Here is a 21,174-nt window from a genome sequence, read left to right as displayed (position 1 = left end):
CTTCCCTAGTGGCTTGGTAAAGAATCTGCCTGCAATGCAGGAGATACGGGTTCCATTCCTGGGTCGGGAAGATCCCCTGGAGGAGGGCATGGCAACCCACTCCAGTATTCCGGCCTGGAGAATCCCATGGACAGAGGAGCCTGGCGGGCTACAGTCCATGGGGTCGCAAAGAGTCAGACACGAGTCAGCATACACAGGCAGGCATGCTCAGAGGCAAGTTCTTCCCAGGCAGAGTCAGCTCTGGTTCTTTCTTCTAAGTCTCAGCACCTGCCTATCGCCTCTCCCTCACAGAAGCAAGGCAGAAAAATTCTGGCAGCTTGAGGTCCCCATTACACGGCGGTCATGAACTGACGCCTGGCCTGACACTGTCAACGTTGCTGGCTTACCCACACCCAAGCTTGTCCACAGCGTTTGCCCACATCCAAGAGAGACAGCAGACAAGAAGCCAGTGGACGACCCAGTAAGTGCATCCTCACGAAAATCAGATAAAATCTAGGAATGCTTCCTCCTGCAGCCAGCAGGATGTGACTAAGTCTTTTCGTCTCCCAACAGTGTTTCCATCACCAGGGAAGCCGTGCTTTATCACACCAGGGAAGCCGTGCTTTATCAAGACACACGCCCCGGTTCTGCGTGTGGAAACACGTTACAACAGAAGCCTGTGTTTCATGAGGGGCTCAGAGTTCCTCCAACACGTGCCTTAGTGCTTCTCACTTCTCTGGGATGGAAAGAAGCGAACGTGCGCCACCTGATTCACTGAAGCCGGTGACGGACAAACTCTGTAGGTAGGCCCGGGGCCGAGGGACGGCCCCCCCGCTCAGGGCAGGGTCCATGAGCCAGAGCCCAGCAGGGGCCTGGACCTGAGTGGGGTGTGGGTGAAGAGGGGCTGGTGAGCGGGCTTTGTAAAGTTGCGTGTGTGCGAACTGTGGACACTTCGTCTGGCTCTCCAACCTCAAATGGAAATGTCTTAAATAAAGTTCCCCCAGGATCAGAATTCAGACTTACTGGCAGAACGCTGTTTCTTTAGTTCTCCAGGCTCTAAGGAATCCTGAAAAGCATATTAGAGATTTCAGAGGCTCCTTCTCCAAATGTCCTCTTTCACAAAGCACCAGGACAGCCGGCCCCTGGAACCAAGCAAGGCGGGGACTCCTGCCCAGCAGATCTGACTTCACTGCTCGGTCACAGACCATTATTTTCCCATTTACTCAGTTACTCACTCAGCAAACTCTCACAGATTCACCTACTTACCCGTAAGCCTGGGGCCACTGTAATCCTCAAATACCTGTCACTTCCTCCCTTACCCCAGTCTTCCCACTGCCACAGGCTACTCTGAAAAAACTCAGAATTTCTAGAAAATGCACTGGCTCAAAAGTAAAGTAGCTGTGAGAAGTCAGGGACAGCTTCCCCAAACCGATCTGGAAAAGAGACTCTCGGGAGCTGGGGTCCACCTGAAACCAACCCGACACACAGCTCCTCGCCACACACACAAACACACGCGCGGGTTCACTTTGTCCTCGCCAGAGACCAGCAGAGGCACAGGCCTCCCTGCTCTCCCAGGAGGATGGGTGGACCCCCAGCCACAGTCACCTCACTTTAAGTAGGGAGCCAAGATTTGAACCCACATCCTCGGACTCCAGGAGCCCTGTTCCATGGCAGGTGCCAGAGTGACACGACTTGGACCAAATATACTCTTTTTCCCGCCTGACAACACTCAACTTTGTCACTTATCTGAAATCCTACAAATAAGGGAGTCACATGAGTTAAGACAACCTCTTTCTGAATGCCACTACTCCTGTCGAGTCCAGTCAATGAGTTACTCACACGGTGGGGTGGATCTGCGTCACCCGCCCACTTCCCGCAGCCGCTGGCCAGGAGCCACTGGCTTTGAAGCAACAGGCGCTTTCTCTGGGTCTGAGGACAAGGAGGTAACTGGGGCAGCAGAGCCCAGCAGGGGCCTCAGGGGAGAGTTCTGGAAAGCACACAGAGGGCAGGGGCCTGGAGAATCATATGGAGGAAAAGCTGCCAAAGAGACAGATCAAATATTGCGTTGGGAGAGCGCGTGTCTCTGAGAAAAGCAGGAGGACAGAGTCAAATGAGCCTGGCAGCAGCCCTAAAAAATAACAGGAACACACACGAGTGTGCGTGTATACTCAGACTGGTAGAAAATAACAGGAACACACATGTGTGAGTGTATACTCAGACTGGTAGAAAATAACAGGAACACACGTGAGTATGAGTATATACTCAGACTGGTAGAAAATAACAAGAACACACACGTGTGAGTGTATACTCAGACTGGTAGAAAATAACAGGAACACACGCGAGTATGAGTGTATACTCAGACTGGTTGAAAATAACAGGAACACACATGTGTGACTGTATACTCAGACTGGTTGAAAATAACAGGAACACACGTGTGTGTGTATACTCAGACTGGTAGAAAATTAACAGTAACACACACAAGTGTGAGTGTATACTCAGACTGGTCTGGAAGGAGAATCAAGGCAGTGTCTGTGGACAGATTACTGGCATTTTCGCCAGCATTTTAACATTCTTTCAGTGACTGCTTACTGCTTCTGAACTGAGGGGAAGGAAATCTCTTAAAGAGTCCGCCTGGGAGGTACCTGGGTACGTGGAGTTTCATTACGTTTTCTCTCTGCATACGTGCACACTGAGAAATTCCCCAAAGCAAGAGAGAGGATTTCCTGTTGGGCTGACCCAGAAAACAACAAGGAAACTCCTCTGGAGACCTGCACCCCCAGGGCAGCCCCTTGATGCTAAGACATGGCTGTGTACAAAGTCTCTTACGCATGATTAGGTTGAGCTATATGAAACTATCAATATTCGGCCAATTTTTTTTAACTAGAGAAACAGCCAAGAGGAAAGGATTTGTAATAGGCAGTCGTGGACCATGTCCCTAGACATTTCTCTGGGCCTAAACTGTACCATTTGGGGACTTTGCCTGAAATTACAGAAACCAATGTGAGTTCCAAAGAAGAGGTTAAAGAAAAGCGAAGAACAAAGTGGTTTGCAGGTTATTCAAAAGCTGGGAGAGAGAAACCAGCAGACACGTGTTTCTGTGCTATCCATGGTGCGGGACATATGGGAAATTTCAGGTTCACCCTCCCCACTTTTCGGCAGGTCACACGCTCACCTGCCTGAGAGGCACAGCTCAGGCCCACCAGGCTGAACAGGTGAGGCTGGGCTGGGCTGCGGGGAGCAGCCAGGAGAGCTGCGGCTGGGCGTCTGAGGGATGCACACTTGAGATGTAAACCTTTTATGTAAAGGAAGGGTTGAGGGCATCAACCACATACCACCATGAGGATTAATCAGGTCTTACTGGGCAGGACAGACCCGAGCGGAGACGGTCCCAGGCTGCCACCCGCCTTTATCTGGGGAGAATTGACACATTAGCCTTCGAGCAGGGTATTTTGATCCAGCTGACAAAGTGCCTGTGTGCAAGCAGATACTCTGTCCTTTCCCATGTTCCTGCATTTGCTCCATCCCTGTCCTCTTGGAGCCCCTGGTTACCATGGGGATTACCTGTGCAGGGCTTGCTGGGCAGGGATAAGTCCCAGCAGGAAAGGCACATTTCATGACAGGTTGTGCTGGTGTGTGTACAACCTGCTTCTCTGGTGGCCAAGACTTCAGACACTCGCCCCCAAGAGAAAAAGCATTTAAAGTCTGAAGGAAACACCGTGGACCCCTTCTTGGCTCCGCACCCCACCTGTCTGCAGGCCGACCCCCAAGCACCTGTTTGTACACTTTCCCAGCGTGGGGATTTCTGTTACATCATACACGTGGGGTAACATCCAGCGGGCAGTAACAGAATTGTCTCCCTCACAGAGAACATGCCGCCGTGGACCTGAAGTCACTCCGCAGATTCGGGAGCAAGCGGCCAAGTGCACGAGGGCCTGTGGACACCATAATGCAGGACTGACGATCAAGAGCCAGGAGAAAATGCACCGGAGGATCACGGTGAAGCCTGAGATGGACAAAGTGGCCAAGAGCGTGGACACGAGGCCAGGGCTGGCCTATGGCACTGAGTGTGAAGGATGGACGGTGGTCACACCGACGTCACAGGCAGAGCCCCTGGCTCTGCTGTGATGGAAGCTCCAGGGCCATGACCTTGAAGACAGGCTGTCCCTCTGGAATGCCACTGGAACCTGACCCCGGGCCTCGCCATAAGCCAGGGCTCATTTTCTGGCCTGCAGTTAACTGGTTCTCGCTCAATGACATGGGAAAGCTCACACATACGGGGCTCACTCAGAGCTTCCCCCTGCCTGCAGGGAGGAGCTGGGGAGCCCTGCTCCCTCCCTCAGGGGGTCTCTACATGGCAAAGGTCACAGCTACGCGCCCCCCAGTCTCCTGATGAAGGACTCAGCGAGGGCCGCTGATCCTGACTACGTGTGTCTTCTCGATGGGGCTCTACACTCAAAATTAAGAATATAAAGGTCCAGAGGACTGTAGGAATGTGTGTGGGGGGGTGAGTGGGCAACTGCAGTTCTTTTACACACACACACACACACACACACCTCTGAAAAACTTTGTGATGAATGAAACAGTGACAAAAGTGAAGCCTCCATACTCGGTGACCAGTTACTTATAAAAAAATAACCTGAGCAATAACTGTCCAGCACTTATACAGTAGGATCCTTTTTCCCCAAACGACATCCTATGCCAGATGCAAATATAAGCAACAGGTGAAACTAGACCCACTCTCACTGTATTTATTAAGTTTTAATTTTTTGGCTGTACCACATGGCATGTGGGATCTTAGTTATGTGACCAGGGATTGAACCCAGGCCTCCTGCAGTGGAAGCTCATAACCACTGGACCACCAGGGAAGTCCCTGGACCCACTCTTATTTACAGGGACATGAGGGACACAGAGATCCCCTGGCCGGCCTTGGCCTTCCCTGCTCTCCATGCCTGTTCCTGTCCCACCTTGCCCCCACCCCTGGACTCTGGGGCTCCAAGGACCAGCCTGAAATACACTGGTTATGGCACCCAGGAACAAGCTGTGGGAGAACTCTTGAGGAGTAGAGTGAAAGGCTGAGGACTGAGAGGCTTGGGGGCCAGGATGCATACTGGAACAGGCCCTTGAACCTGAGACCACAACGGCTCCAAGAATCACAGGCAGATGAGGAACAGATACATTGAGGCCATGGCGTTGCGGCCACCCGCGGGGCCCAGTCCCTCCGAGGATGGCAGGCCACATGGACAAAGCCCTGAGTGCAGAGACACCTGCTCCCCACCACGCGCCCTGGACCGAAGGCCCTGCCATCCCAGGACGTCAAGCAGTCTGGACGGAGCAGAAGTGCACACAGAAACTCAAGAGCCCATGAGAGTGAAGACAAGCCTTTCCAGGTGAGACAGAAGAGCTGACTGAGGCAGGCCAGTGAGATGTTAAAAAGAAGACTTAGGGCTTAGCTGTCAGTTAACTTAAAAAGCCGACAGCCAAGGAAAGGCCTAAATGAGTAACATCCCGGCACCAAGAGCAGACCCTCCTGCTGGACTGCACCTGGACTACGACGTAAGGACTGTCGCCTCGTCACTGGGGGGTCCCTGGTCCTGGAGCAATGGTGTCTCAGGAGGATGGAGAGGGGGCCGCTGGCTCCTAGGAGGCAAAGGAAGAGACCACGTTAGACTCCATCTGGGGGCTCAGAACCTCCAAGCCCATGGCCGATGCAGGGAGGAAAGCTTCTGTTCAGCTCAGCATCAAAGGGCAGACAAATGGTGGGGAGACGAGGTCCCAATGTACATGGAGCAGCATGGGTGGGGGGTGCAGAGGGGACGTGGCAGGGCACTGCTGGGGAGAACCCGGGAAACTGGACAAGACATCCTCCAAACCAGGGGTCCCACCCCACCACCGCTGCAAACGTGTAAGAACGACAGCTGAGCATCATCCAGACACGCCACGCCCACACACCAAGGGCACAGAGCCGGCCTGTGCACACTCAGAGGCCCTGAGAAGGGCCAGCCGGGCAGTGAGTCCTTTGGGACGCTGGCACTGAGACTTCCAGGTCAGCAGGGCCAGAGAGCCTCAGCTGCATCCTCCAGGGAACTTGGGACTCCAATCTGTGACCATCCGCTCTCCTGTCCTCGCTGGGACCGTGGCATGGCTCCAGTACCCCATTCGGTTGGCACTAAGTACCCGCCAGCCCCAGGGACTTTGGGGCAGGCCCCAGACTGCTCTGATGTGGGCGGGCCCTGTCACCGTGTGCCTGCGGTCCCAGAAGGAATGGATGTGGAGACGGCCAGTCTTCACGGGGCATCCAGGAAGAACCTCCTGGACAAGACGCGTCAAGTCCTCTGTCTTCCCAGCCGCAGGGTTTCTACTCTGCACGCACTCATGCCCTCACTGACTCAGGAGCAGGAGAGGTTTGGTTATTATGCTTCGTGACCCCAGCGAGGATCAGCTCTGAGCCAAACACACACGTGAAGTTGCTCACCAACAGCTCCAGCTTGTGACTTGAGTGCAGCCAAGTTTCCAGCAGCTGGAATCAACTATTCCATCCCAACCAGCACCTTTCCTCGGTTCACCCTACACTAACATGCCATTCTTTGCCACTACCTCCTTTGCAGATGTTCAGACCTACAGAAAAGCTAGCATATTTACTTACGTACTTTTCATCTACATTTTCCAACACTGAACATTTTGCCACATTTGCTCTATCGTTACGTACATGCACACTTTTCTCCCGAACCACTTGAGTGTGAGCTGCAGTGGCTACTATGACATTTGACCTCTAAGTATTCTGATAGCCCACAAGGATGACACTCACCTACGTAACTCTTAATGCTGCTGTTACAGGTAAGAAACCGAACATTCGCTCAACAGCCTCTAAAACGCAGCCCGTGATCAAATGTCCAAAACTGACAGCATATTGCCAGCTGTCTATCATGTGCCAAGTACAAGGGCAGTGGGAGAGGTGAAGGGCAGATGGACACACGGATCCTCCCCGGGGACGGACGCACCCACCAGTCTCTATCTCGGCCCAAGAGAAAGAGGCAACTCCACCTGGAGACCTCAGGAAAGGCTTCTGCCACAAGGGGATGCCGTTCAGAAGACGAGTTTACCCGACATACACTCAGAGAGCAGGGACGGAACATAAAGACGGAGAGGCTAGACTACGGCAGCCAGAACCATGCCGCCCAACCCTGATGTCCGAGTCCTATTCATGTGACTATAGCAGGCTACATGACAAGGAGGCTGCAGACGAACAGAGGAACCAGCTGACCTTCGGTGAGATGTTCTCGGGTGGGTCTGATGTAATCCCCAGCGTCCCTGAAGGATGGGGGAGTCCCGGTCACAGGAGTGGGATGTGAGAGGCTCTAGGGGCACGGCCAGCCTCAAACTGTCCAGGGCCAGGAGCCAAGGCAGGCAAGCAGCCTCGAGAAGCCGACAAAGGCAAGGCACTGGATTCTCCCTAGAGCTCTAAGAAGGTACACACCCTCCCAACACCTGGTCTGGAGCCCAGTGACACCTATTTCAGACTTCTGACCTGCAGAACTGAAAATAGTAAATTTGTGTTCTTTAAAGATTTTCTTTTTTTTTTTTTTAATGTAGAAGCTTGAAGCAAGGCTGGAATCCATCCAAGTGCTGGGGGCTGGGAACAAGTCATGGAGTTTGGCCGCCAAGAGCCATCATTAGATCTATATTTTAGGAGGAAAATCCTGGAATGAAAGGAACAGAATTGAGAAGGAAAACAACTGACGATGTTTGGGGACAATGATAAGATTTGAACTATCAAAAAAACCCCCTAGAATTGTGGAAAAGTTGTATCTGTCACCAAGGTCTCAGTTGACGGTTTCCCAAGACTTAGGAGTTTTCTGAGGACACTGGTGGTGATATTAACAAATGTGTTTTTAGATAAACATATACATGTGATGGCTTCCCTGGTAGCTCAGACAGTAAAGACTCCATCTGCAGTGCAGGAGACCCAGGTTCCATCCCTGGAGACCCAGGGTCGGGAAGATCCCCTGGAGAAGGGAATGGCAACCACTCCAGTATTCTGGCCTGGAGGATCCCATGGACAGAGGAGCCTGGCTACAGTCCATGGGGTTCAAAAGAGTCAGACACATACTGATCCATACCACCAACATAAGTAGAAGCTCCGTAGAGTTCTCCACAATCTTTAGGACCGTAGGGGGTTCTGAGATCAAACAGTTTGAGAATCACTGCTTTAGGGCTGCCCTAAGGCGTGGACACAGCCAGGCTGACACCGGCCCCCCAGGAAAGCCGCTCTCCAGCTTCCTCAGGCAGGGTGAAGCAGCCTGACTGAGGGCCTCCCTGCCCATGTCTCCCTGCCAGAGCAGCAAAGCAGGTAAGGGATGCTCCACTTAAGTGCTAGAGAAGGCTGCCATACATTAAACCAGGCTGAGCCCACCAGGATTATTGGGGCTGGCATGAAAAGCAAGTAAACTTATTGGCACCGCTTTTCTTTACTCCAAGAATGTTCCAACCGATTTATTCTACTTCGGATTTGAAGTTTCACTTGTTACAAGCAGGGTAGTGAGAATGCTACAACCACCTCAAACATAAAGCATCTTATTTCACTTATTTCATCATAAATACAGCAGGCCATATTCCAACACCATCCTGGACAGGCTCCCAAGGGCACAAGTGTCTGTGCAACAGGGAACACCCGCACAGTGATGGGAAATGTGTTGCAAAATCACCTGGAAACATCAGTGAACACACTTCCACTGAATAACTTATAAATCAAGAGGAATCAGGCCTTCCCATTAGGTACATTGATAGGAACTACAAACAGGTTTTTTTGCTTTTTCTTATTAAAGATAATGCACAATTTTTTTTTGTTGGTGTTGTTCAGTTACTAAGTCGTGCCTGACTCTGCGACCCTGTAGACTGCAGCATGCCGAGCTTCCCTGTCCAGCTGAAGTAGCTGCTTTGCCTTTGAATGAGTCTGTGTTTTGTTCTTCAAGCCACAAGTGTCTTGAGTGTCAGACACAGTTGTGGAACCCAGGGACACAGCAGTGAACTCATGAGACCAAAATTCCTGCCTCTGAGAGTTTATGTACCTCTTATGATTGGAACATCTTTGAAACATATGGATGGATTAAATATCAACAGGAAGAACATGTTTCTGATTCATTAAAGTAATTCCATGAAATTATTAGAAATAAGATGAGCCCCAAATACACAAGCCAGCGCTCCATCCCGCCAGGTCAGATCCAAGGGTCATGGTAAGGAATGAAGCTACAGGAGGAACATGGTTCAAGGCCTTACGGGGGGTTCTGACAAGTCTTCTGACTTCAGCCAAGTACCACAGCCAGGAGCCCATGGAACAGACGAGGACCTCCCGAGGGGATGCGCAGGGGACAGGATCCTGGAAGGAGAGCATCTTTCATTTGAAAAAGCAAACGTTAATTAAATTTTTCCTTTGGCGTGAAAAGTTTTGAAATTCCAGCATGAAATTCCTGTTTGTTAAAGGGAGCATGGGCAAAGAGGCTGGTGAGCACTGAGAAGGAGTTAATATCCTTCCTGGTCCAGGAGAGAGGGGATGATGGGCTCAAAGCCCGAGTGCTGGACAGAGGCCTCAGGGTCTCCAGAACCGGGGCAGGGTGCCCTCCAGGCACCACCCAGGATCCAAAACTGTCCTCTGAGACCCTCGCACTTTGTCCTTCCTTCCGTTAGGACCCTGTGGGATGGGCACCGTGCGGGATGCGTCCAGAACTGACATCACGGCAGCTGCGCTTGCCAGAGCCTCGTGCTGGTGACTCCACAGGGCCTTCCCGACCAGGAACCTGGGAGCCATCCCCTCTGTCCTGAGCCTTCCAGCCTTGAGGCTCTGCGTTTGGGATTTACCCAGAAACGAGCAGACTGTAGTAACTGAGATAATACGCTCGTGAGGGCAGACCTGGCCAGGACCAGAAACCCAAGTACTCTCTACACATCGTGGCCCCTGCCCTCCCCCGACCCACACCGCCTGCCACCTGGATCTCCACCGCGGCAGGACCACACACACTCACTCACAGGTTCTCAGTGAGAAAGGATGGGCTTCCACCTGAGGACGGGGGATGGGGGCTCATGAGGACAGGGGGTCTGACTGCTGTTACTAGTGGTTTCCCGGAGAAACTCATGGAGCAGACTCCAGTGTCCAGTCTCCCCCAAGTTCCAGGGTCCACCCTGACGCCATCTTTACTTGGGGCCGACACCACTTCCTGCCCACCCCCTAATGCAGCGACAACACTTATGCATAAAAGCTGTTTGAAGGACCTTACAACATATACAGACGTGTGTGGTTCTACAATGCCTACTGGGGAAAAAATGACAAACTAAAGGAAGCGCGGTCAAGGAAGCAGCAAGATGTCCATCCAACTCCCAACCCTGCGATAATTAAAATCACTGCAGCCTTTTCTGGAGCAAGGAAAGCCCACAATCTGATGATTCACCCTCCCTCTGAGATGAGAGATACTTCACAACAAGGTGACTGAGTCTTCTTTGACTGCATGCTGTCGAGGAGGGGAAACCCGCCTCACAGTGTGGAGCTGAGAGCAAGTGCTCCGCAGATGTGTTTATTTTTAATGAATTGGTTTTTAAAAATCTTTTAAAGTAATGTTTCAAAATTTAAAAACCTACAAACAATTCTGAGGTTAAGCACGTATTCACAAAGAAACCAATACCTTGTCCCCAAACCAAGACTGAGAATTACTAAGAGGTAAGCAGATTAAGGGAAAAAAGTAAAAGATGAAAAAAATGAACTGATGACCAAGCTCCACTCCTTACAGCAGTTCTAAGACTGAACCTGGTCTTGAAGATGTGTGGGAGCATGTTCACTGAAAGTCATGTGAGATGCTCAGAAGTCAGCGGGGATGGGCTGCTGGGAGGCACCCCCGCCCCCAAGAGAGAAAGGAACCAGGCAGCATCTCCCACTGATGCTTCACAAGTGGGGTGTGAGGCTCAGAGCAGGTAAGAAGCTCAAGCTATTCTCAGGCTCCCCTGCCACTCTTGTTATGAAAAGGCCATTGCATCAGAGTCTGAGTGGGAAGGAGGACCCTGGACTCTGAGATTCTGGATGAACATGAGGAGGCGATCCACCGCCACTCTTGCTATGACTCTGAGATTCTGGATGAGCACAGAGGAGGCGAGGCCCACAGGCGGGGACAGCAGCTTCCGCCCCAGAAACGCTCCACCTGCGAGCCTGCAGCCAGTCTCGATTTGTTAACACCTGAGAATCCAAGTGACGGAATCTTAGACTCTACGACTTGAACAGGACCAAATGGCTGCTTGATGCAGAAGTCCTCGTGGACTGTAAAAGGAAAAAGTGAGCAGGGCAGGAAACGTGTGGCGGGGAGAGAGAGGAAGAGGGGCATAGAAAGCATGCAGGCTTTCCATTCAGTCATTTCCCTCCGACACTGAAAACACGCTCAGCAACCAGCCTCCAAACTCCACCGCTGGCCCAGCAAAGATGGGCACGCATCTGGGGGTCAGGGGTCTCCCCAACGAGGACAGCAGCATCATGACGGCTGACGTTTTTGTGAAGTGCCTACTTTGTCCCACTCGAACACAATTCTACTTCCAGAAAAGCAGCTTCATAAAGTAAGGGGAAACGCGGAGTTGTGTATCAAACCTCTGCTCAGCTGACTAAACCTGCTCTGATGCTTCTGAAACTCTATGTGAGACTTATCATAGGTCGCCTGGGGCAACAGGCCATAATGTAATTACAGTAAAATCAGACACAGGGACATTCCTCCCACTGAGCAAACCATCAGAGGCAATGGAAAGAGGAGAAATGGTTTCTGAAGACAACCTGCCTGGGTTTTGACCCCCAAGTACCTGATTGACCTCTCTCAGGTTACTCTGAACCCCTACTTACCCACTTTTGCAATGAGGAAACCACTGTCGAGCTCACAGAATTGCTTAAAAATAATTAGAAATTGAGATTATTATCCCTATAGCTACATCAAGCACTTCTTAAAAATCAATGAATCGTTAGGGAGACTTTCTCTGAATAAGGGACATAAGAAGAAATACTTCCTCTTTGCTTCCTAGTTTTTCCAACTGCACAGACTCCTGGCTGGCACTCTGGAACTTCTAGCCCAAACAGCTACGTGAGCAACACCAACAGACACATGCAGCTGGGGGAGCCGCTATTTAAAGGCATCCTCCCATTTAAGTGAACAGCCATTTGACTATGAATATCAGCCCTTACTGATATTCAGTCAGGCTTCCCCAGTGGCTCATTTGATAAAGAATCTGCCTGCAATGCAGGGGACCCAGGTTCGATCCCTGGGTCAGGAAGATCCCCTGAAGAAGGAAATGGCAACCCACTCCAGTACTCTTGCCTGGAGAATCCCATGGACAGAGAAGCCAGGCAGGCTACAGTCTGTGGGATTGCAAAGAGTCAGACACAACTGAGCGATTAACTTTCACTTTTTCATCCCTTACAAGGTGTGTCACTATTTTCAAAGAATCTGCTCATGAATGAGCTGTTAGGTCGAAAATGACGCCTGTTCTGAATCTGGACATGTGTGGCTTCTGTCTGCCAGTGACTTACCCCAAAGAGTTTAATAAAACAGCATCTCTGCCAGTGAGGAAGTGACGCACTGCTGGAAAGGTGAAAGGGCTGCTCAGGAAGAATATGAACACAATATGAAAACCGCAGGGCTTTCTCCAAAACAAGCGGCCGAGAGGAGGCCCAGGGAGCCTCAGGATGGAGTTGTCAGGGTGGGCCAGGGGGAGGCCAGGCCAGGCATCCCGGGACAGGACGGGGCGTGAGGAACACGGAGTCCCAGGTGAGCGGGCGGAGGGAACCAAGGTCGGAGTGCCCACAGTCCAGGCCGACCTGCAAGATCTCCTCTGACTTGATGATGGTTCCCCCATAAACACACACTTTGGCCCCACGCGGATACCCTCTCCTGAGACTCAGAAAATATAACGCCTCATGACCTCTATGCTCAGGATTCCCTGAGGCCCCCGACCAGGGCCCAGGGAGATCTGGGCATGACCGGGAAAACACACCTGTGTGCGGGGAGGATGGCGTCTCCCCACCACACTGGGTGGGCCCCCCAGGAGGAGACAGCAGGCCCCACTCCCAGTTTCTGGGTAGCCTCGGCAAGTTAGCCTCTCCTGCCCTCTTAACCAACATCTCCTGTCTTTGAGACCCTATGGTCTGGGGCCAAGAGCCCTTCACCTGTTCTCACTCTCAGAGGGCAGTGGGTAGGCTCACGACTAACCCATCGCTTTGACAGATCAAAGCCAAAGCCACTTCCCCTCCTGGGGCCCAAGAGACAGTGCCTATTACGTCATCAGAGCCTAGGAGGGGAACGTGGTGATGACATCACAACAAGGTGAATGGGCTGAAGGCCGCTGAAATGTGTACTTCAAAATGTACAACAGAAAATACACACGATTCAAAAACTGAAAAGATTCCTCAAAAAATCAGAGTCATCGCCATAGGACCCAACCGCTCCTAGATATCTAACCAAGATAAACAAAAGCCTATAAAAACACTTTTATACACACATTTGTATACAGATGTTCATAGCAGCACTTTTCACAATGGCTGAAAAGTGGCTAAACAACCCCAAAACCCATCAACTCATAAGTGGATAAACAAAATGTAGTCTATCCATTTGCTGTCGTTCAGTCACTAAGTTGTGTCCAACTCTTTGCAGCCCCATGGACTACAACATGCCAGGCTCCCCTGTCCTTCACTATCTCACGGAGTTTGCTCAAATTCAGGTCCACTGAATCAGTGATGCTATCCACATGAGGGAATATTATTCAGCCTAAAGAGGAATGAATGTGGATGAGGAACGACAACATGGATGAACCTTGAAAACATTATGCAAAGTGAAAGAAGCCAGTCACAAAAGGCCACACGCCGTGTCAGTTCAGGGACATGAAAAAATCTGGAATAAAGACAGAGAGGAGATGAGGGCTTGCCTGAGTGGATGATGAAAATGTTCTGAAATTGTGGGAATGGTTGCCCAGTTGTGGATATAGTAAAGCCACTGAATTTGTACTTCAAATGGACGAACTTTATGCTGTTAAATTATATTCAGTAAAGCTGTTAAAAGACAAGAGGCACCCAATTCATAAGAAAAGTATGGCTTTTCTATCAAAGGTGGCCAAGCAGACCCTGCACCTTCTATACGAGTTCAGTTGCAAAAGCAGCACTGTGTCCCCCATATTTTAATTCTGCTCAAGTCAAAACTCTGCCACTTCCCCCCAAAATCAGTAATTATAGCTCTGGTTGCAGTTGGTAGGACAACCTCCACTCTATCTGCACAAGCCACTTATACGTAGCAGTCATTTTGCTCCGAGAGTTTCACGAATGTGGACTTAGCTCCTGTTCCATGAGTCCCTCCCTACACTGCACTCCCTCGTCCTTCATTCTGTGACACTGAACACAAGCTCCAGTTTCAATCCAGAGCTTAAGATTTCATGGTCACAGGGCACAGAATACTTTGACTGAGGACACCTGCAGCAAAGGTTGGTCTAAGTGATGCACACGGTTTAAGATTCCAGCTCACACAGGGCCTGGGCTTCCCTGGTGGTTCAGACAGTAAAGAATCTGCCTGCAATGCAGGAGATGGCGGGTTAGATCCCTGTGTCGGGAAGACACCCCTGGAGAAGGGAATGGCAGCCCACTCCAGTATTCTTGCCTGGGAAAATCCCATGGACAGAGGAGCCTGGCAGGCTGTAGTCCGTGGGGTCGCAACAGTCGGACTTGACTGAGTGACTAACACCTTTCACACAGGGTCCAGGGGAGAGGGGACCCCTCTCGCTCTGTGTGTGACTGTGGTCCAGGACCTCAGAGAAAGCGACCAATTTAATAGGGAATTAGCAGAGAGGAGACCATCATCAGGCAGCAAAAAAATCTAACTAGGTCTCTAAGCACCAGGAGAGTATTTTCTAAGACTGTCAAGGTGCACCACCAGGGCAAACAAACCACACGAGAGGTGGGGACGACACGCCCAGCTTGAGAAGCTGCAAGGAAGAACGCACAGGAGGCCAACTCGGGGCCACTTCCCGAGCTGAGCGTTCAGGGTGCTGGCGAGGCTGGGTCACAGCCCTGTCTGCCGACTCTGCAACACCTGATGCTCACCGTACTCTCAAAAATGCCCACAGGGGCTCGTGATTCCTTACAACAACACAGTGCAGGATAAAGACGTCTAAAAGAGATCCTAGATTGAATTTAATAAAACCTGAGCAGCTGGTATGTCACAGACACAGCCCGGTTACATGACGCGAATTAGGCTGACACAAAGAAGAGGTGGGGATGGGGCGGGGGGTGGGGGCAGAAAGTTCCCGACACGACACAGAAGGCCCCCAGCCACCACAGCCTCACTCACACACCACACCGCCTGGACGGGCCCACAGGGTGGACACCCACCCCCCTGGCGGCTTCAGCCTGCATGTGAACTCCTGGGCAGGTGTGGTCGCCACGTCTTCACCGCACGGGAGACACCGTGAGCTCGGACAAGCACCAGTCCCCCATTCCCCGAGGGAAAGAGTCTTCTGTCTTGGTTTCACCCCCTGAAAACCGGGTAGAGCGTCTTCAGTTCAGTCACTCAGTCGTGTCTGACTCTGTGAGCCCATGGACTGCAGCACGCCAGGCCTCCCTGTCCATCACCGACTCCTGGAGCTCACTCATCTCAGGTCCATTGAGTCGGTGATGCCAACCAACCATCTCATCCTCTGTCGTCCCCTTCTCCTCCTGCCTTCAAGTCTTCCAGTCTTACCCCTCTGATATAGCTCCCTACCCACCCACCCCACCTTGCTTCCCGCTGTGAAGACCAGAGACCAGAGAGGCGAGAGAGAGGTTAAAGTCTCAGACAAAACTGGGTTCAGAACATGGCGGGTGAGTGACTTAATCTCTGTGGGCTCCCTTTTTCCCCACTGCAGGCTGAGACGGGTCCTGGTTCCGGTCACCTCCCAGCGAGGGCAGGGTGGGGAGGAAGGGGTTAACACCGCGGTGCCCGAAGCACGGCTGGCACACCAGTGCTGTCGTGAGCACCTTCTTCATCCGTGTGGGCTCTTACCAGCAGCCCCCGTGCGAGACGCGCCGGAGGGTAAGCAGGTCCTCCAAACAATACCTGTTCTAGTCTATGACGGGGTTCCGTAGCTGACTAAGCACTGTGCAAACACGCGGTTTAAAAAACAAAAATAAGCTTATTGTTTGACGTATTTCCCTCTGCACCTGTTTAGATAGTTGCAGGTTTGAGGGCTACTGCCTCAAAATAGGTAACTGACTTAAAACTATTAAGAATATATATACAAGGACATGAACTGTGTGAAGAAATGGACATACACATTATAATCAGTATTGAGTTTAGAACCACTGACTTTTATTTCTGGATCTGTAAACATCTCGGGTTCCACGGAGCTGACGGCCGCGGGGTCTGCGGCGCGTGGGTCCGGGGCTGGCCGTGGCGGTGACCCTCCTGGTCCCCGCTGTCCTTTAGGAGCTGGGACCCGCTCGGGCGCCCCCTTCACAGGCGATGGGTCAGATGGCTCACCTGTGAAGGGGGCTGTGGGCTGAGACCACTCCACCCAGGGGCCTCTTTGCCTGTCTGGCCTTTGGGCCCAATCCGGCTGTTTTAGGAAACGAGATGCTCTGTTTCACCTGCTCTCTGCAGGGTGGCCACGCCCACCGTGAACCCCGGAGGAAAGCGATGCCCAGTCATGAGGCCGCTTTCCTCCTGCCAGGAGGTCTGGACGCTCACAAAGCCCTGTGGTTTGTTTTGTCAAACTGCACATACATTGAATGGAAATGTTTGTTTTCCATGTCCCGCTTTACGTCTCTGCAGACAAGTGATTAAAGAGTAATTTCAAGGGCATTTTTTCCGTTCATCCCCTCTAACCTGGTTACATCAGGCTGCTCCACTTCCTGCCTTTTAACTTATGTTTCTGTCGGCGTATCATCCACTCTTCTTTGTTGACCTTTCCTTGTACAGCATTGCTTCAAAACCCTTCTTCAAAGGAGAGGTCAGCGTGAAATGTCACTAGGAAGAGTGCCAGATGGCCAGTGGCCAGGGGCACTGGCTCCAGAGCTGAGCCTACCTGTGACTCAAGCACCAGAGGCAGGAGGCTGGACCCCTGGACCTACCGCCGGCCACACCCACACCCAGAGAAGCCCAGTCCACCAGCCCAGACCCCCCAGGACCCTCCATCCAAGAGCTGCTCACAGAGCACCCACTGCATGCAAGCACGCACACCCTGTTAGGAAATGCAGGCGACAGAGAAAGCTCTGTGCTCCCTGTTTTGGAGGTTCGTTTCACAGAGAGAAAGGATCTGTTAAAAAAATGTACAGAGGGAACACGCAGGAGGACTTCCAAAAGGTGGAGGTGGGGAGGCTAGAAGAAACCAGTAAGGTTACTACACAGAAGAAAAGACAGCTGAGACGGGGTGGTGGGGGTGGAAGGACACAGAGGATGTGTTAAACCACTGATACTGGAGGCAAGAGACGGAAAGGCAGCCAAGGCAACTGACGTCTCAAGCCCGGGAGACCGAGGACCATGAAGAGGCAATGTCAGGAGTACATTTTCGGGTGCAAAAATCTAAGTTTCTGCATTCCGGGCGAGGGTGAGACCCACACAAGATGCTGTAGCCTGCCGTTCTGGCTCCCCAGTCCCCTCCGCTCTGGTTTATAAAATACAAGTGATCGGAGGCATGTGACAGCCATGTGGTAGCCACACGGGGGCCCTGAGCAGCAGACTCCCCTGACGTGGAGAAAGGGGTGTGACTCCGTGTGTCCCCTGGGGCCTCACCCTCCCCCCTCCAAACAAGGCCAGACCGCAGGCGGGACGCCACTCACCCCAGCCTGTCACGTGAGCAAGGACGAGTAATGGCTCGGTTTAAGTGTGCCCCAAGTGTATCATGACTTCATTCCAAATACCGCCCGTAAATTCTTTTTCAGTATTAAAAAAGTGAATACTAAAATGGATCCATCGACTGTCTACAACTCAAGTTTCTCTGCATGTCCAAATTTAACTGGGCATCCGACCAGTCTTCTTATTTGCTCAGCCTGGTGACCCCCAGCCTGGTATCCATGGCCCAGGCCTGAGCACCTCGCTCCCACCCCAGACCCTCCTTGCCCCTGACCCTCAGCTCTGACCCACAGACGGCCTCTCTGCAAAGGCCTTGCCCCCCCAACATACTGTGCGTGGAGGACGCCCCCATCACAGACCCAGAAAAGGACAGAATCTGCAAGAAAAGGGAAAACCGCCAAGTATATGAAATACATTGGGGAAACGGGTGGGGGCTCCTGACAGCACACGAGTGGGTCTAATTAGGAAAGACTGGCTAAAAGGGAGCAGTTTCAAGAGGGATGAAGATAGCTGCTAAGAGCCTGGCATCCTCTCTAGTCGGCTTAATCACAAAGAAATGGGTCCTCGGCCGGCGGCCTGCATCTTCACAGCATCTGCAGGGAACCAACCCCCCGGAACGTGGCCCACGAGGGTCAGCACTTGGGTGACTCGGCCAAGTGCCTGTGGCAGCCGACCAACATCTGCTGAGTGAGAGAATGAGGGAGTGAATGAGTGAATCTGGACTTCTTGAAGAACTTGTTCAATGAAATTTGAAATCTCAGTTAATCATCGAAAAATCCAAGTCTAGGGTAAATCTTCCACTCCCTGGCACACCTCACCAGGGCAGCTGATATTCTTTGCTCTTTAGCCAGTTTGTCAGCTGAGAATTATTTGTACTACGAGTTACAAGCGTCTATGCTGGGTCTAAAACAAACAAACGAACCCAAACACCTGCTCGTCCACCCGACGAAGCACCTGTTAGGATTCACACGCAGAGCCGAGGAGCAAGGCCACCCCCTCCCAGACAAAAGAGAACCTTGGTCCCAAAACGTTTTTTTTTTCTACGGTCCTTTGTGTGACCATTGTAGCTGGTCTTTATTTACGGGAGCGCTTAATCAAACAAACATCTGAGAACACCACAATTTTCTTATTTATACATAAAAGTATTATTCAATCCTGTTCTGATTTCCCTTGCTCTGGCTTGGAAAGTGTCCCAAGGACGCCCTAGCCAAACAAGAAACTTCAAAAAAAAGAGGACGACATATATTTTTAAAAGAAACTGCACACTGTTTCCCAGATAAATCCCTGGTGTATTTTGAGTATTTTATAAAGAAACTTTGGCTCTGCAACTATGAACTTCCCATTCTGCTAACAGACCAATAACTTAGGGTTTACAGACACGTTCGAACCTGGACAGTGGATGCTAGGTGGAGCCCTGGGATACAATTCACCTGGTGTCCGGCAAACCTGCTCTTGCTTCTGCTGCTAAACGTTTAAGTATTTCATGATGGGGTTAAAAAAAAAATGGCTAAAAGCGAGTTTAATGTACAAATCAAGCCAAAGGTTTTTCATACCAATGTCTGAAGAGTTAAAATTCAAAGGGGGTCTATGCTGTTTGTACAGTAACGTGTCTTTTCAGACTCAGTCCAAAAGAACCGATCTCTGTCCTCGCGTGGGGGACACAGGTGCCAGCTCGGGTCATCCCCCTGCTGCCTGCAACCTCCATTCTGAGCTGGAGATACACGTTTATCATTAATTTTCAGCAAATGTCATCAAGGCTCTGTGCTGCCTAGAGCTGCCGTGAATAAGAGCAAACATTCGCAGGAAGGGCCGAGTCAAGGAAAACAAGACTCTCTGATGGGGGGAAAGGCCCACACAACCATCTCAGTCCATCTCAGGGGTTGGTCATGCACCATGTCACTGCTTCCTGGGGCCCCCAGTCCCCGCTAAAGGCTAACAACACCGATCTCAGATCAGACCTACAGGACCTCCCAGGGCTGCAGGATGCAGGCTTGGAAGCCATCTGTTGGGGGCACCAGCTCCCCCGTGCCACCAAGGACCCATTAGATGCAGGCACATGGTCTTCCCAGATGACAAACATGCCGTGTCTGTCGACATCAAGTAGTGAACGGAGGAAGGAAGAGTTCAGCCAATGGGAACCAGCACACACTGACCAGGAGCTGAGAGTGCAGCCCCCGGCTGACGCCTCCAGTCAGCCGCTCCCCTGACCCAGGCCCCAGACAGTTGGACAGGCAGTGTCCATCTGAAGGACGCAGGTGCCGGGCTGGAACCCAGGTCCACCTGGGAACACAATTCCGGCTCCTCCCGTCTCCACCCTGGCGGCTCTGGTGGGGGCCGCCCTTGCCCCGGCTGGTCACCTCCACTGCTGAATCTCTTTATCGATCGTGTACGTGCATGGTAGTCGCTCAGTCCTGTCTGACTCTGTGACCCCATGGACTGTAGCCTGTCGGGCTCCTCTGTCCATGGGATTCTCCAGGCAAGAACATTGGAGTGGGTTGCCATGCCCTCCTCCAGGGGATCTTCCGGACCCAGGGGTCGAACCCAGGTCTCCTGCATTACAGTCAGACTCCTTACCCTCTGAGCCACCACGGAAGCCCAATTTAAATGCCAAGATGAACCTTCACAAATTATCAACAGAGCAACACAAGGTCAACTCTAGAATTCAACTGCAATTCCATACCTAACACAGTCTGCTCTCCCGAGGCCTGTCACGGCTAAGGTGCGGTGACCCTGACAGTAAGACAGGGCCCTGCGCCTCTCCTTTGGGCTGCCCCCTCTGCGGCTGACTCTGCTCTTGTGCTGACCTGGTGATGGTCCAGCCCGTCTGGGTCAGGTCAGAGAAGTGAGAACAGGGCACTGACTGTAGGGGAGTGGACGGGGGTGGAGGACGCCCTGGAGACAGCCAAGGAACCTTCCAGACTGTGGTTCCGAGAGCGGGCTCCTCATTCAGACCAGAGGGCTGTGCCCAGCTTGCTTCAGGAGGACCCCAGGGTGTAAACAAGATGACTCGGGTGGGCGCCATGGACACCAAGTGTGTCCTGCTCCCGCAAAGCCCGCACAGTCCCGACTCGGAGTGCCAAGAACAGAAAGAAGGGTATCTCAGTCACACGGGGCGGCTCTGGCCAGAGTCCTATCCCTAGGGAAGCTCACAAAGCACGCTTTGTACAGGGGCCTGTCCTATGACAGTGTTCCCAGAGATTCACGATAACCCCGGCCCCACGGGCCAGGACAATCACATCCTTCTCACGTCCACTTTTCCTCTTCCGCCCCCGCTCCTTCTGGGCCTGTGGGTGACCAGCCGCGGAAAGCACTGTGCTTTCTTCCTTACACTGAGACCCCCTGCAAGTCCTGACGAGGGCCCAGCCCACCA

At 52.0% G+C, this 21,174-nt stretch overlaps 1 protein-coding gene across 3 annotated transcripts in view; it reads right to left on the bottom strand.

Moving 5' to 3' along the window:
* SLC7A1 (solute carrier family 7 member 1) overlaps positions 1 to 21,174 on the bottom strand; it is a 63,191-nt gene that overhangs the window by 26,492 nt on the left and 15,525 nt on the right. For 2 of the 3 annotated variants that reach the window (XM_055542458.1, XM_055542460.1), the window contains exon 2: positions 5,521 to 5,616. The exons of the other annotated variant lie outside the window; for it this stretch is intronic. The gene's annotated coding sequence lies outside the window, so the exon portion shown is untranslated. The remainder of the gene's footprint in view (positions 1 to 5,520; positions 5,617 to 21,174) is intronic. 3 annotated transcript variants of the gene reach the window in all.

The sequence above is a fragment of the Bubalus kerabau genome, chromosome 12 (genome assembly GCF_029407905.1).
Source record: "Bubalus kerabau isolate K-KA32 ecotype Philippines breed swamp buffalo chromosome 12, PCC_UOA_SB_1v2, whole genome shotgun sequence".
NCBI classification, from domain to species: domain Eukaryota; kingdom Metazoa; phylum Chordata; class Mammalia; order Artiodactyla; family Bovidae; genus Bubalus; species Bubalus kerabau.
The sequence above is the reverse complement of the archived record's forward strand: the minus strand, read 5'-3'. Positions and strand labels throughout refer to the sequence as shown.